Source organism: Coccinella septempunctata, chromosome 1 (assembly GCF_907165205.1).
Source record: "Coccinella septempunctata chromosome 1, icCocSept1.1, whole genome shotgun sequence".
Classification (NCBI taxonomy): domain Eukaryota; kingdom Metazoa; phylum Arthropoda; class Insecta; order Coleoptera; family Coccinellidae; genus Coccinella; species Coccinella septempunctata.
In genome coordinates, this window is record NC_058189.1 from 60,896,265 (window position 1) to 60,914,426 (window position 18,162).

The window sequence follows — 18,162 nt, forward strand, 5'->3', positions numbered from 1 at the left end:
ACAGTGATTATGTAGTTTAAACAAAAAATAATTCATTGAACCGATATCACGGAAATTCATCACTCTATTCCATTTCAAATCTACATGGACGCATCGCGGTCAAAGGTCCTACATTGATTACATAGAGCAGCATTTCATTATCCACATTTTTGTTCTTCTAATTAGTCAGACTAGAGATAAATAAATTTTGTTTTCACCGAAACCGATATAAAAACGATCATAAACATCGATCTCGAGAAGTGAAATATTCCAGGAACACATGAAATGAAAGCTTTGTATAATAATGCATCGGAAATTTCTGAAGGATTTCTCATAGATGCAGACGCGATTACGCTATCATTTTTCGAAAAAATGCAGTTCAGAGCTCAAGAGCATTTTAGAGATTTAAAATCGAGATCTGATTAGAGGATATAGTGAAGGTGAAATCCTAACATTTTCATTCACTCTGATGCAAGCAGGAGTAAATCTTTTCGGTAATCGTTTTATTTTTTTCACGTGTGAAACTCCAACAACTCGCTAATAATACATACTAACATTTCATTCAGTTCTTGCGTTGCGACACAGAAGAGATTATATCGAAACATGGATGGAGTGTAGACGGGGCGTTTGAACTCCAAATTTCGAAATGATCCTAAATTTATAACTGAACTCATTCCGAATCGGTCTTGTTTATCTATAGTGGAGGTTGTGTCTGCAGGCTCCTCTTTTTTTGAATGAACAAGATAGTGTTTATCAGGTACGTTTTCGAGGAACTTTGATACAGACAAAATAACCGATATAAAACGATCAAAATATTTGGTCTTCGGAGAGGAAAATATTTTTGGGTCTGGTTGTTTATGTTCTCGTGTTCTACAAATGATTCGTCAAAGGGTGGAAGCTGAATTTTTTCTACGAATTCAATGACAAACCGTCTGTTCCGATATTGCTGAACAGTACTGTCAGTATTTCAGAGACTATTGGCCCAGTCGTTCGAGTTCTATTGTTATTCGATTGCGGGCCAGTAAAACCAGCAATATCGGAACAGGCCCAAATTCAGTGGATATTATTTTGATACATAATGCAAAATGGCCGAATTGAGCAGGGTCTAAAGTCAACGTTTTCAACAGTATGATTTTTTTTTACGATTCTTTCAGATTTCAAATTTCGAAATAACAAAATATCAGAACAAGAGCTTTGAGAATGGAACTCACTTTTTATACAAAATTTCATTGAATAGGTTGAGAAAGAACTCGTACGGGTATTTTTATTATTTTAGTTTTTAGTTGTGCTTGATCAGAAATAATGTACCAATGGAATGAGCACTGTGGCAGAGTAGAAATTGAAAGAAAACATCATAAAATGAATAAAAATATATCTTCCTAGTGTACAGAAAATCTAAGAATTTTACAACAAATGTAATGGTGAAAAATTATATTTTCGTAGCTAATGCACTAAAAAATATATTAACCATTTTCTGAACAAGTTATGTTATTACTGAATGTGAATCCTGTTTTTATCGAGGTTTTTATTTACATTTTAGCTTTTTCGAGCATGAAACTGTGTTTGATCCATTAAAAACAACTAACTACTGCACCTTTTGCACAAAGGTTCATTATTCCTATAATTTCAGAAATATGTATTGAAAATCCCAAATTGGTCCTTCTCGGATCTGCCAACTACCCCTCAATTGGAAGTCGGATCGCTATATGAGCTGTTTTATATGTAAACTGTCATATTGAGAAAAAGCCAGCAGTTGGAAGGACTTCTCTATTCCTTTTATGAAATCTAACAGAAAATTTCAGTTCTCAGGCATAACGGGATTATAATTTAAATTTTGGTACTCCATTCAGAAAATTCATTACAATCATTACTGAAAATTTCGAAACAATACATAGTGTCAAGGATAATCTACACAATTCTCACAAGAAAAGGCGATGGTGATGTTCCAAATCAAAGGAATTGAAATTTTAATAGATTTTTCAGAGAAAAAAAAATGGTTTTAAGAAGTAGGAAAAAAGTGCATGGATAGAGAAACAGGCTTTTGTGAATAGACAAAAAATATATGAAATGAACAAGATTCGAGAAAGAGAAAGGCAGGGGTGAACGTCTAAACTCTTCAAAACCATCAAGTTACCTTGTCAGACCATCAAAGAAGGGGACAAAATAGCGAGTGCATGGAAAAATCGCGTCCGACAAACACAGACGAAACATTTAGTGAAACCGATCAGTTCGATCACATGTTTACGAGGGTACGCACTGAACTGTTAAAATGACAAATAGAAAATACCTTATTGTTAATCGTAATCTTCTGTCGCATGACAGCAAGGCACTTGCGAGAGACCCGCTTGAGGAAGCCCCTTTGCGAGCACTTCGCGGCGGAAAAATCTGCTGCCACGACAGTCATCAGCAGAGTCGCGGACACACTGCTATGCCTCCGGTACACGGACCACTCGCTACGAAGGTACGGACGAAACTGAAAAGCGAAGCGCGAACACACGGCGTAGCGTAGCGGGCCCGACAGACGCAGACGATTGTTAGGAGAATAGTGACGCGACTATAGCGGTGTCAAGTGTAGTGCCGCGGACGTCTAGACAGACGACTATCGCTCCCCGCCACGGCTCGCTCTGATAACACGGTCGTCCCTGAGTGATGCACGCCGTGTTGTAAATCCCCATATGGCCCACTTAGAATTCCCATTCGATTTTGCTTGTGCTCTAGCTGCCCGCTATTAAAATATACACCCGATCCATATAGGTGGGTCGTAAATTCGGGCGAATTACGCTGCCGGACTCTTGTACGGAACGTTAGATTCGATTTTGGAAGATTCTTCCAATTGTAATCTTTTGGTTGGGCGAAAAAGCCAAGCTCATTTTGGAGTTGTCCTATTCCCAGAACCGGACTGAGCATTTTTCATTATTTCTGATTACAGAATAATTACGACCAATTTAAGGCTCCACTTCAATTTATGCCTCAACTCAGATTTTGATTATTATTTATTTATAGATAGAATTTTTTATGAGGAATCGAATGGTAGTAATCTCAATCTGCCTTAACTCATAATTCAGTAGCTATGATTATTTTTTTTTTTAATGTTCTTTGAATGCACTTAATTTGAATGTTTGTTCACTGTACTTAATTCTTAATTTATTCGAATGTTTTTCTCAACAGAACTCAACAAATTGTGGTTTTGATGTAATTCATTGAGAGAAATGTGAATAATTGATCAATTTTGGCTTAAAATTGAACTGAATCATTTTGAGGTTAGGCTAGGTTGTTAGGTTGGGTTAGGACAGTGAAAAAACAATTTCATACATGAAAATATTATTTTTGTGGATACAAATGTAGGTTCAAAGGACCGAAAGGTGGAAATATAATATTTCTAGATAATACAGGTTGTCCGCGCCATGGGACAGCGGTCGATTACTTTAATTCTATTAACTTAATAAAAAAAGTTTCAAATAAAACTTTCCTCTTTTTAAGTAAAGCATCTCCTTAAATCACTTAGAACTATACAAAGTGTATCGTTTCTTCTGCACAGCTGTCAACTTCGTTATTTTAAGCGGAACACCCCATATATTTTTACATTCTTGAATTCGCTGTGGAATTTCAATATGAGTTTGATAACACAACTATGTCTGAATTCTCAACGGTTTTCGAGAAATTTGACTTGTTATTAATATTTTGACAGTTTGAGGTACTTACATAAAGGACTATATCTTCGTCCCTATTCTTTCTAATTGATTCAAATTCGGACTGTGTCTAGTCAATAAATGAAACACCTAAATTTTTTTTTTGTAAATAACCATATTATGAACAGGGTCCAAGAAAAGGTAGATCCATTATCAAAACAGAAATTCATCAAAATCTCCATTTTTTTGAATGGCAACCCAATTTTTTTTGTTCGTTATTTAAAACAACTAAAAGCGAACAAAAAAATGTTCAAATAATGAATAGAAAAAAATATGGGTTGCCTTTTAAAAAAATTAAGATTTTGATGAATTTCTGTTTGGATAAAGGATCTACGTTTTCGTGGACCCTGTATATAATATGTTTATTCACAAAGATATTTTCAAGTGTTTCATTTATGGACTAGACACAGTCCAAATTTGAATCAATTACAAAGAACAGGGACGGAGATATAGTCCTTTACGTAAGTACCACAAACTGTCAAAATATTAATAAAAAGTCAAATTTCTGGAAAACCGTTTAGAATTCAGACATAGTAGTGTTATCAAACTCATATTCAAATTTAACAGGGAATTCAAAAATGTAAAAATATATGGGGTGTTCCGTTTAGAATAACGATAGTCGATAGCTGTGCAGAAGAACCGAAACACTTTGTATAGTTCTAAATAATTTTAGGAGATGCTCTACTTGAAAAGAGTAAAGTTTTATTTGATACTCTTTTTTGTGAAGTCATTAGAATTAGAGTAATCGACCGCCGTATAATGATAAAGCACATAATTTGATGAAATTTTCGAAAAATCGTTTCTCTCAAATTGAAAGTTTGCTGAGATTGATAGTTGTTCGAACAGATTCTGTATCTTAGTCTGCATACAGGAAAAAATCGGCAAAAAAAATCTGACGTAGACACTATGTCGAGTTCGACATAATTAACGCACTTAACAATAATTTCAAAAAAAGCATAAATGCCGAATTATGAGTTTCTGCAGATTGAGACTAATACCATTCGATTCCTCATAAAGAATTCTATCTATAAAAAATAATCATTGAAATCTGATGTGGGGCATAAATCGAAGTTATAAATTCAAAGAGTATGGGTCTAATAGTTTTTTCTTGAGAGCCCCTCTGCTCATATGCGGCTCCTACAGGTGGCACCTGAAAGGCAATTTCGCAGCAAACATTTGAACGTTTTCCTCGTTCAATGGATCTCCGAGATTGATTGAAAGACTAACCGTCCGATGGTGCTGCAATATTCGGACCTCCTGTAGGCAGCTGCCTCCGAACAAATCCCATTTAATTCGTATCTATAAAACGCTGTTTCATTTCAGGTATTGCGGCTTCTAAAAATAGAGCGCGTACGTACCGTGTCGATACGGGGAATCGATAAAGCATCATCCGGACGGACGGAATACCCCTTTAACCGATGGATGCCCAAATCGCAGCAGCAGCATCGCATTTCGAACGCGCATAAAATATGCATGCACACACACATTCGCACACGTGTTGATTCGCATCTTTCATTCGGATCGTGGTGATTGTGAGCGATGAATAGGGGGTTGGCTTGAATCGATGCCCGTCATTTTGCCGGTATAAAATATGCAAACGATCGGGGACAGAGACACGAGAGGGAGAGAGACCCCGATCTCGTTTTGTTTCAATTTGCGAAAACGCCTTTGTTTGGAAAAATTGCGTGTGTGTATTCAAAGATGAAAAGACGCGACAGGAGTCGGAATACATTGCTTGAAACGTGCGTTCGAAAAAAAATTCCTCGTCAAGTAGGCCATGGAATTTTGAAGCTTGATGTTCTGTGACTGAACGTAATTCTTTACTTGAATCACTTACGTGCAGTTTCATAATCAAACCTAAAGTCGCTTTAATTTTAAAGCTTCCTTTAACCCTACTAAAAATGACAGTAAAGGAAGCTTTAAGCTCAAAGTGACTTTGAATTTGATTATGAAACTGGATGTTACTGTCCTTTTTAGTAGGGTTAAAGGAAGCTTTAAAATTGAAGGGACTTTAGGTTTGATTATGAAACCGGACGTTGGGTTTTGAAGGATACGTATTTTGCGTTGCAACGGTGACGTCACACATTAAAATGTATGAAAATATTTCGTGAATATTGAAAGCAGATTCTGCCATGGTTCTAACAGCAAATCGCTGTCAATCGCTTGTCATCATTATATTGCGATGTGAAGCTTTCAAAACTATTCATTTTAGCGAAGATTGAACCAGTGACGTTACATAGAATGTACAAGGTGAGTCTTTGACTCGTACAAATACATATTTTAACAGTAGATTCGTAAGGTCAAAAGAAACACTTTTTTCCTATGCCATTTTTCCCGATTCGGCCCTGATGAAAAGATATAGATTATGCCGGTCCTGAAAAAACAAAATTACCTTCAGAATAACTAGCTAACTGTGACACTACGCATCTGTGGATCTTTTAAACAAAGTCGTTTTCAGCCAAAGTACCCAATTTCGCAAATTTCACAGATACTTTTTAATTTTTGAACATCAAATTACTCGAAAACTGCGCATTATACGAGAAAATATGAAGAATCCTTTTTTTTTCAACAAAATGTTCAAATATTCATTAGATAGCGTTCAACTTAGTTTCAAGAGTTGGGCTCTTTGAATTTTTGGTATTTTCATGGTACGTAATGGTAATAATGACAAAACTAGAAGACGTGAGGGATATCTTGTGTGCGAGAAAGGTTCATCAAATAAATGAAAAACTATATCCCGAACTTCATTTCATTCGAACCGTTTGTGAGAACTAAAAATTGAATTTTTTTATGGTTTTTAACAGCCTGTATCTTTTAAACCGTGCCGAATTGAAAATTATGTTAAAGGAAAAAAGTGTTTCTTTTGACCTCAAGGATCTACTGTCAAAATATTTGTACGAGTCAAAGACTCACCCTGTATTTTGAAAATAGTTCAACGCCAAAATACAGGTTAAGTAAAAATTTATGACATTAACCTATTACTTCCATCGTAATTTTGCATAATTTTCAAATAACGTAACTGACAAATAATTCAATAATGATTTCTATCAACGTGCGAGAAGCATATTTCTTTTACTGAGTTGGATTACAAGAATCCAAACAATCTGAGGCGATTGGAAACATTCTGACCAAAAATTTCAACCGAAGTTCGTAATTTTTATACGTCAAAGACGTGGTATCTTGAATGGTATCATGTTTTTTGTACTATCAATTATGTAAAAAGGTTGCACAGGGTGTCCCAAATTCGTTGCTCACATAAATATATAGATACCTTGATTCATTATCGAGTTACAGGGGGTTCCTGAAAAATAACTGGTTCAAGTATTTCCCTAAATCTTGGTTTATGTTCGAGATATTCGAATAATTCCAAAACATTTTTTTTCAATAATTCTCATGTTTTATTTGATACTCGTAACTGATTATACAAATTAATTTCCATTTCAGAGATGCAGAAGAGAGTCGGAGTCTTTTAAATGGGAATCCCTATATTTTTCAACGTAGAATTTTAGGAATTATTGAAAAATTATTATGAACTTGAATTCAGACATTCCTGTAGTAAAGGCCGGCTTGATTTTCTGCCATCCATCTACCGATTCGATCATTTCACGGGGTTCATGAATTCACATTTCCAGATATTAATAAATTCAGAATTCCAGACGTTTTCGTGCAATAACAAACAATAACCCCATTGTATATTTTCTGTCTGGTCGTGTATCGGGTTTATGTATCAGTTTATTTGTTTTAATGCGGATTTTAACAATCCGCTCCGTCTGGTTCAGACGCGAACAGTGTTTACGGTCCGGTCACAAAGTTCGTGCACCCTTCTTGGTTACCTGCTCATTCGAAAAAAGTGATTATTAATCGGGAAAACTTCTATTGGGGTTCACCTTGATAAAAACTTTTTCGAAATATGTTAGATGAAAATATCTTCATGAGATTAACTAAAATACAATCAATTTAATGTGCTACTTCGGCTCGTTTTTTTCCATTAATATCCTCAAACACCCGAGACAATGAATACCTACACAATCAAAATATATCTCCCTCAAAATGAAAATTGTCATATCTCGGCATTTAAAAGAAAATATTCCTTTCATGGCAAAATTTTTCGGACTATTGTATGTGTAGTTTTAGTATCAGAACATGCACTCACGAAGTATGTGAAGGAATCGGCAATACTTGATTGTTATGAACAAATCTTTCCCCATAAATCACAATGCTCGATGTAAATATGCCTCTGTATCTCCGTCAAAAGTTTGAATTCCTCTTTATGATCAAAACAGAAGCATCTAGAAATAAGAGATAACACAGCACAATAACAAATTAAGAATTCTTCGAATCCACTTCCTCTGTTTGATTCGAAAACATTTCAGAACGAAATAAAAATGTGAAATATAGAAAACAAGAGATTTTTACGCGTTTGCTGAAATAGTGAAATTTTAATGGTTCGTATACCTTTCAAGTCATTTCTAGCGCTTCAATTGTATGAAATGTAATAAATCCAATACAAATGCTTGCGGGTTTATGGAGACCTGCTAAAAACTAAGATCTGAGAAAAGTATACCAATCTGATTGGCTGAGTTGGAACACGTGACCGCCATCTACCATAGATTGCTCCTTTTTTAAGGCCTTAGTTCTTATAAGAACTCTTCATAAACCCATCCTAGAAGATGACATAAACAATCTTTAAGATGTAACACAACATTTTCAAAGATGATATTACTTTAAGAAAGTTTAAAAAATTTCACAGCCATCATGGAATGAAAAATGGCATTGCAGCGCAAAATTTCGAATTTTTATCGCGCTATTACCTACCATTCTACTGGAGGCTACTTATGCATATGCTCGGGAAATTATTTTCGACATCTGGATCAGGGCAGTGCAAAACTGCACCTGCACCAAGTCAGGGCATTTTAGTCAAACGAGCTATTAAATGAGTAATAAAATCATGAACAGTACGCCTATATAATTATAGGCTTATACTAAGCCTAACATAATTGTTATGCTAAGTGTGCGAGTAGCTAATTCCGTTTAGCATTGCAGATGAAAACAACTTAAACTGTAGGATTCGATGGAAATATCTCATTGTACCCCGAATCTATTGCAAGAGTGCATTGGAAAACTTTCAAATCAAAGTTCCCTACTTAAGCTATATAAGGTTTTGTTGAACATCCGGTCACTATTTTTTGTATCGATTATTATTCAAAACCCATCCGACTCCGATTTTCTTTTTATCCATATTCTGATGATCCATATTCTGATGATCCATCGCGATAAGTAGGACAAACAATTGTTTATAGTGGAAGTCCACTAACCTCACAATGTTCTCGAACAGTTGCCAATCGATGTTGAAATCATAAACATAAATGAGAAAGAAGCTGATAATGTACTTAATATATCGCTTATATGCGTCAAATGACTAACTTCTTTTGAAGAATCCTACCTAGATTAGGATTGATTTTATAAATAATTTGTTTAACTCCGTGATTTTGCAAGTTTTATAAAGGTGATTTTTTAATGGAATCCTTTTTTTTAAACACATCTACGTAACTGTAACATACTGCATTTGCTTCAACTGTTGTTATGGTTCAATTTTTTTTGTGATTGTGATATATTCTGGAAATAATGTCGCATTTAAATATTCATTCGAGTCCATGTTTCGAAATTTGTAGTTAATTGGAATAAACAATATTTGGTTCTGTCATTTTGCCCATTTTCGGAAGAATAATGTAACCACTCCGGCCCTGTTCCTTCTGGAAAGTGCGAGGAGACTCAAGAAAGTTCCTAGCGCCTTTATAAGCCCAGCGGAGGAACAGGACAGGACAGTACGGTTTACAGTGCTTTAATTAAGTGAAGAAAACGTTACAATAAGATGTTCCCAAAACACCAGGCCCGAACAAGAATAGGGGCGCAAACGTCATTTATTTATTGAAGAAATATTGCGTGAGGGAAAATGTTTGCTTTTATCGCTAGATAATGGCATTATGGCGCTATCAATATTGTTGTTCGGTGACAGAATTGATGTGCGTTATCTGTCAGTCCCCGTTAGTTGTTATCCCCACGCATTTTGATGTTTCAATATTGAATTAATGAACGTGTTCTGATGCAGCTTGCATTTCCGTGAATGGGTTTAGAACGGAAAGAACGGTTTTGATGAATGTCCGGGGGTTTCCATGATACAAACCAAGAAAAATTAATCCCCTTTACATTCAATGGAATCAGGAAATACACCGAGCGATATGACGATTTCTTCATAGAGGTTCATTTCAATCTGTCATTCCAGTTTTATGAAGTGTGAAGTGAAATAATTAGTTATAGAGAGTAGAGGGAGATCGGTAGGCTGATCGATAAGGGGTTGGGATTTGAGCGTCAATTTGAAAGGAACAGCCTTCATTTTATTTTAGGTTATGTGTCATCGTAGTTTTTTCTGATGATTTTTCAAATATGTTTCTTCAAATTTATAATAAATATGAGTTTTCTGATTTATATGCAATAAAACATAATTCAACTGACAAAGATTGCAAAGTAATCAGCATTATTCATAAATATTCATAAACGACGAAATCAATGAAATTCAAAAGAAATCACTGATCAAAAAAATGATACCTACATATATGTTTATCATTGTTTATTGAAAACAGAATATGTTAGTTGGTTTGATATAATTTACAAAATTATATACATTCGCAGTGAGGAATAGAACAAATTATCAAAACAACAAAAAGGTAGGAATATCAGAGTTTTCACTTATTAGTGTAGATTAGAGTAGATTCTGTTTCCAATACTCAGCTGAGAACCGTTATGAACCATATATTATGTTGGAATTGGAATATTTTCTAAGCGATCCAAAACATATAGCAATTTCAGTATGGAACTCCCGTACTATGCGGATGAATTCCGATTGTCGAAGACCCGATTTTGCAGACCAATATGTAATATTGCCGTTTTCGCTCGCTGAAGATCAATTATTCCTACGTTGTAATTTACAATTAAATATTAAATTCCCCGTTGATGAGGTACGTAATGAATGGAAATACATGTTGAAATGACATTTCGATTTCGATGCAGTTGGCTGATTTGGGAATTTGACGGATTGAACGCCAATGAATGACGATATATATATATATATATGATTTCGGATCGGCAATCGTTAATTTGCAACTTCAAAGGGTTTGGCGTTTACAATATGACTATCAAATGGGTTCGAAATTCAGTTTCCTGGAAAGAAAATAAGCAGAATTTCTGTTCTCTAAAATTGAACCAAGCAGGTCCTTTAAATTACAGCATTCCAGGTGATGGAAGCTAGTGCAACATGAAAATATGTTATCGGATATTACGTGGCATATTTGATAGCATTTGAATTAGCACTAAATTCTGGGTAATGGATATCATGGTCTAATTTCTGATAGTGTCGTTCGATGAAACCTTCAAAAATATACACTGCGCAAAAAAATTAACGCACATTATGGAAATCTCAAATTTATTCTACAACTGAAGGTGTTCTCAATGATAATTATTTTTATCAGAATTATGCATGCATATGTTATCCTTTTTCAACGGTTTTCTTCAATACAGATGTTTTTTCCCAGCAGGAATAAAAAAAGATGATATTATCAGATTTTGAATGTATTGGCTCCATTCTAAAATCAGTTGTTCTCGATCAATTCTAGAAATCAATAGTTCTTCTTCCGTTTGATTTTCTACACTCGATCGCTATGCAACGCGAAACACGCAATTTGACCCAAGAGGAATGTGCCCAAGCGGTAGTTTTGCGAGAAGAAGGGTGGACATACACAAGAATTGCAGAAAGGTTTGGAGTTTCCCATACAAGTGTGTCCAGAATGTTGCAGCGATTCAGGGAGACAGGTATGAATGTCCGAAGACCAGGACAGGGTAGACCACGGCTAACAACTGCCATTCAAGAACGTTACTTGAGAGTTTCTTCGTTGAGACAACGGTTTGCAACCGCTCGCCTCCTTCAAATTCAGCTTGAGCGAACTCATGAGGTGCAAATTAGCACTCAGATAACAAGAAATCGCCTCAGAGAATATGATTTAGGCCTCGTGTCGCGGCAAGAGGCCCAGCTCTTACCCCAGCCCATCGAAGGGCTCGTTTGGATTTTGCGAGAGAGCATATCCGATGGGAAGAGGCCGATTGGGAAAGAGTTCTCTTCACAGATGAGTCTAGATTCTGCCTCTACCATTGTGATCGACGTTCCCTTGTATACAGACGTCGACATGAAAGATATGCTCAGTGCAATTTCCTGAATACTACTGGTTTCGGGGGAGGATCGATTATGGTATGTGGTGGAATATCTTTGACTGCTCGCACAGACCTAGTGGTCGTTGATAATGGAGCTATGAATGCTGATAAGTATATAAGGAACATTCTTGAAGAGCCTGTAGTGCCATTTGCCCCATACATTTGTGAAAATTTCATTTTTATGGACGATAATGCCAGACCCCATCCTGCGCGCATCGTTCAGGAGTACCTCGAAGAGGTTGAAGTCTCTCGAATGGAATGGCCAGCAAGAAGTCCAGATCTCAATCCGATTGAGCAGGTTCGGGACAACCTCAATAGAAGGCTGAGAAGTTCATAAAATCATCCAGCTACTCTTAATAACTCAGGAATCCAACTCGGAGAAATCTGGGAAGGATTAGATCAGAACATTTTAAGATCACTCATTTTAAGTATGAACCGTCGTTGCCGAGCTGTTATTAACGCAAGGGGTGGAAATACCAAGTATTAAATAACTTATGAGCATTTCAGTATTTTGAAAATTGTTCATTTCTCTTCTTTCACATAAGATTCGGTGAAATCCTGGATTTTTCTTCCATTTAATGTGTCTTGTTTCTTTCAAAACCTTCCCGAGAGAACATAAAAAATAAGTTATAAAGTCAATGTAGAGTTAACTTTCATTAAAATTGAGATTTTCAGAATGTGCATTAATTTTTTTGCGCAGTGCAGTTCTCGATTTACCATCAAGCAGGGCATATTTTCCGTGGAAAATGTCCGTAGATTCCAATTTTATCATGGCAAAGATTAGGAATTATTCTAATAACAATTCTGTCTGACAATTCGAATGCAAGACTACAAAATTGAACTGCACTTATCGTGTATACAGATAATTTAACCATTTTTTACATCGACTAAGTCGGAACCGAATAATGGGATTATACTGCTCAAGCGGTGGTCCGATAAGGGGTTCAATTTATTCTGTTCTTTAATGATCGTCAGACAAAACATATTTTCTGAAACATCTGCATATTATTCTTCGGCCTTTCAGCTCGCCCAAAGGTTATCGATGTAATAGTAAAGGAAAATATTTGATAGTGATAACCTTCCAATCGCACAGATGATACATCACATGCTTATAGCGTGATACATCCTTCATATGGTTGCGGTGTTAGTTGATGGGACATATGTGTCAAATTCCTTCCATTAAATCGGAAACTTTACCAATTTAGGAGTTTTCCTATTTCAGACAAAGAGATATTAATGATTTTACAATACTTTTTGGGCACTAGATACAACTAGCGTTCCATTATGGCCCTGGAATTGATCCTGTTTCGGTGCAAACAGCGAATAGTGCCTTAATGCTACATGATTGCAGAATTGAAAATGGTTAAGATTTTTTTGCAAAAAACCTTCCTAGCAGATACGAGGATGTATTGATATCTAGTTAGCCTAGACCAGTTCCGTGCATAAAAAACTATTGCGTTACCATATCAACGAACAATAACTCATTAGAAGTATCAGTGTGAGGTCAAAAAAGTAAACCAGAATTACGCAATAAATTAAAAGAAAGAAGATGTCCACCGAAATTGTGAAAATCGAAAAATTGGAGTATCGACCCATCATCAAGTACCTGTATTTAAAAGGGTTAAGAGGTAAGCAGATTTACGCAGATATGATCAATACCCTCGGTCATCAATGTCCTTCGTATGCGACCGTGAAAAATTGGACTGCAAGCTTCAAAAGAGGTAAATTTTCCATTGAAGATGATGACCGATCGGAAAGGCTAGTTTCTGTGTTAGTCCCCGAAAATATCGATGGTTCATGACATGATTTTATCAGACCGTCGAATTGGGCTAAAACGGATATCTGAAGCACTGAATATTTCATACGAACGCGTTCTTCATATAGTTCACGTCAATTTGGACAACAGAAAAATTGCTGCAAAATGGATCCCCAAATGTTTGAATGTTGACCAAAAGCGTGAAAGGGTAGAAGCATCGCGTTCGATCTGTGCTCGATTTGAAAACGATGTAGACTTCTTAAACCGAATTGTTACTATGGATGAGACTTGGGTACATTTTTACGATTCAGAAACAAAGCAACAATCCATGGAATGGCGACACTCTGGTTCTCCAAGACCTAAGAAGTTTCGTGTCCAAAAATCTGCTGGAAAAGTTCTTGCTTCAGTGTTTTGGGATTGCCGTGGCATAATCATAATTGATTTTTTGGATAAGGGTAGAACAATAACCGGAGATTATCATTCGACATTACTGACTGCTCTAGAGGAAAAATTAAAGAGAAAAAAAATACTCGGAAAGCTATCCAAAGGTGTTTTGTTTTTTCAGTACAACACCCCTGCACACAAATCTCATGTTGCCATGCAAAAAATTCGTGATTTAGGTTTGAATTACTAGAACACCCCCCCTTATTCACCAGATTCGGCTCCATCCGACTATCATCTCTTTCCTCAACTGAAAAATAGTTTAAAAGGTCGTACATTTTCTTTTAACGAGGAGCTAATAAAAGCTGTGGAGTTGGTCTGGTTTGCAGAACAAGAAGAAAAATTTTTTTTTTAAAGGTCTAGAGACTTTGCAGGTTCCCTGTAATATTATAAATGTATCCAATTAAGAGGAGAATATATTGTGTAATAAAATATTTTGACATTGAAACTTTGTTTTGTTCTATAGTAGGCTAAGAATTTTTCAATATATCCTCGTATATAAAAAAAGTGACCTCCCGTTTTCACTATTTTCTTCATAAAAATCCCAATAACTCATAAACCTCTTGGCTTTTACCCACGGTATGGCACATTTTTGAAATTGCAATAAATTCAGCTATCTTACGATGCGAAGATTACTGGCATGGCATTCGATATGGGAAAGTTATAGGGTGTTTTCAGCATGAACGGAAGTAGAGACCTGAAAATATTGTCGAAAATTTCAGCGCAAAATGGAGATATTTATGTTTTACATAAATGTTTTATAGACCATCGCGGCGAATTTTTATTATAGCTGTATTTATCATAGACATCAAATCTCCTTCATAATATCAAATTTTTGCACGATTATTCAATTTATGGTTAAACCATCCATTTACCCCTTTGTTCAGTTAACCATAGAACCTTTCAACTTTGTTTCTACTCTCCAAATATCCACCAAATTGGAAACGTTATGTTATGTAGGTCCAATTATTCCGAAACGGGTTACCTGAACCGCACAGATGAAGAAGGAGCAAAGAAAACAATAATTATTATTTTAATAGCGAAACCTGAGCGGGAGTTGTTTATTCAAATGAATGACCACTCGATCCAGCCAAGATATGTCTGACGTATACCGCGCATATAATTAATTAAATCATTGTTTACCGCGTCGCAATGTTAATAATATTCATTCGTATCCAGAACACAGGCGGCGTATTTTTGATTCGTTCAAACATTTCGATAAGAGCAAGTCTAGACTACCTACTATCGGTTCCGATTTAACTCATGTGAGAGAGAGTCATTGCAAAATCTGGAAGGAAATAATAAAAAGATTACTCATGTGTTGAACGCTGCTATAGAGATAACCGGGCACATTATGATGATTTCCGTTCATAAAGCAGTTACTCGGCTAGACGTACTAATGTAATATTTATTCAGCGTCAACAAATTAGAGACGAAAAATAGTAACGATCGAATTAGGGGAGCACTCGACCGCGAACTAGAGGAAATGAAATCTCAGGTATGAATGCAATGGATGTCTCGAAAAGACTTTCGATCATTTCTGCAGAAAAAGATCGACTTGATTTCTGGAACATGGAATTCAGACTATTTTTTACATATTCATATTATAATGAAATAAAAGAATCGCAGCTGGTGCCTTCACCATTTTGCAACCCAGTTAATAAACTCTTGTTTTCGAAAGTCAGGGAATGGAATATGGAATAGTTAGACAATTTGGCATAATGATGAAATTATGGCCATTTTTGATATATCAAAATGTAAATTTCAATAGTTCTTATCCTTCTCAGTAAAAAGCAGCATGGATGGGAAGAGACTTTTTATTTTTGCCGAATTATTATTCAGCAAAGTTTAAATCAAATACCGAATGGTGTCCTAACCAAATCGAATCATTGTGTTCACCTCAGACGATGAAAACGTTATCATGAAAATTATATAAGGTCCAGGTATGACAAGTGTATATTAACTCAATGTGAGAGAAATTCAGCGGACTGAAACCTTTGGGTTCTATTGCTAGCTAAACCTTTTACCGAAACACCACTTGACACTCAAGAGTGAAAAGCAACTTTAGTTGTATGGATGTTCATGCTGAAACTCGACAATACATATAATTTACTTAATTCACCTAATCCTCTAGCTTTATACAAGGTCTTTATAAATAGTTGCAATAGTATACTCCAGTGATGAATGATAGTATACTCCATTCACTTTCATTTTAGCAGTCGGTTGGCCATGGAAATTTGACACATTTCACTCTGTATAGTACGAAAATGTGGGGTTATGACGCTTGTCAAAACATTTTTGGGTTTTAAATCAACGCTATGTTGACCGTTCTGTTATTATTCTGTTATTACGTATTAAACGTATCACAATGTCGACTCTCTTCAGAAAATATGTGACGAACATAATTGAAGTTTATACAAACTGATTGAAGGCATACCAAATCCAGTTATTCGTATGGAAAATACAAGAGATCAGTAAAATATCATAATATGTACTAGCTTGAGGAGAGTTAATGTTCGTTATCTTCTTTGGCTAAGGTTTGAATACGTTACATCAGTTGTAAATTTCAAAAATATTAACCCGAAAATGAAATGCATATGATGCAGTGATTGGGAATGGGTATCTCCCGAAGAAATTAACAGATAATCACAAGAATGTTAAATTCTTCAACAAAAATCATCTTGCATCAATATAAGTAGAAGGAATTGAAGGAAGTTTAAAGTCAAGATGAACTTTCACCTTTGAACAAAAATTTCGCATGAATGAACAATTAACAGTTCAACTGGCGTGTATTTGTGGCTGTTCATCTAAATACATTGATATAATAATAATAATTAGGTATTTATTGGTACCTTAAGACATTTAAAATATATCGGACAAGTCAAATGAAAAATAGAAAAATTAATTTTCGGAAACTTATTCTACGATGACATTCATCGAAAATCCTGTAGTAAACTTTTCGCATTAATTCACTCAAATATAAAATACTCAAATGCCGCCACTTTTTTGAGTCTCCCAATAGAAGGAAATTCTTTGTCATACTCTTCATTCACAATCTTTCTGATTGTGGAAATATTCAGCTGAAATATAAGTCGTTTACATTCAGATGATACATTATATAAATTCTCTTAAATTGAATATGTTCGCTACCGTCTGACATATTGTGGATTTTAGAATATCAGGGTATAACTATTTGAATGAACGGACCTGAATTCTAAATAGTACTTCCTGAAACCCTGTCTCTTTTTTCAATCACTTTCGGCATTTTCGTAATAAAAATTGATATTAGTTGTGGCAACGGTGTTATGACATTAACGACAACCTTACTTCGTTCTAGTTACAAAAACTTGAGAAAATTATTTCATGGCCAACCGACTGCTAAAATAAATGTGAATGGAAATTCTACGATATTCAGTGCGAAACGCTGAAAGGTGTAGCACAGAGAAATTCGAAGCTAACTACAATGTTCAAATTATTCATAAAGAGCCGGTATTATACACAAAAAGAGATTGAATAGTGAATAGACTGCTTTCAACTGACGGGTAATACACTTTTCTGTCTAATATTTTCATTTTAATGAAAAGCTGAATTTGTGCTATATTTTTATAAACACCCTTCATTGTCGTAAAAATACCCAGCATAGACTGATAACACGCGTTCAAAAAATTCGTCGTCAAGTAGACTATGGAATTTTGAAGGTAGATATTCTGTGGCTTATCGTAATTTTTAGCTTCTGCTGTAGTATTTTCCAGGTGAACTGTCAAATTAGCATTCTAGATTATTGTTACATCCAAATTATCAATAAATTGCAAAAATGTCCAATTCCCTCTACTCAACCTTGATACTGATGATTCATATGAATCCTTGAGCGACAAAAATTACATGATACTTTGGATCTGCTTATCAGTAGTCTAGGTAAGTAATGGATTCTATTCAGCTTTTTTTCTATTGCGTTTTCGATGACGAAATTAATAATTTCAGACGGGCTTTCTCAATAACAGGATCAAGGTCTCCCATATTTTTCCAGAGGAACTT

The 18,162-nt window shown here is 35.4% G+C and overlaps 1 protein-coding gene across 5 annotated transcripts in view; it reads right to left on the reverse strand.

Moving 5' to 3' along the window:
- Positions 1-18,162, reverse strand: part of LOC123309706 (low-density lipoprotein receptor class A domain-containing protein 4-like) — a 242,140-nt gene that overhangs the window by 28,877 nt on the left and 195,101 nt on the right. The gene's annotated exons all lie outside the window — the stretch shown is intronic.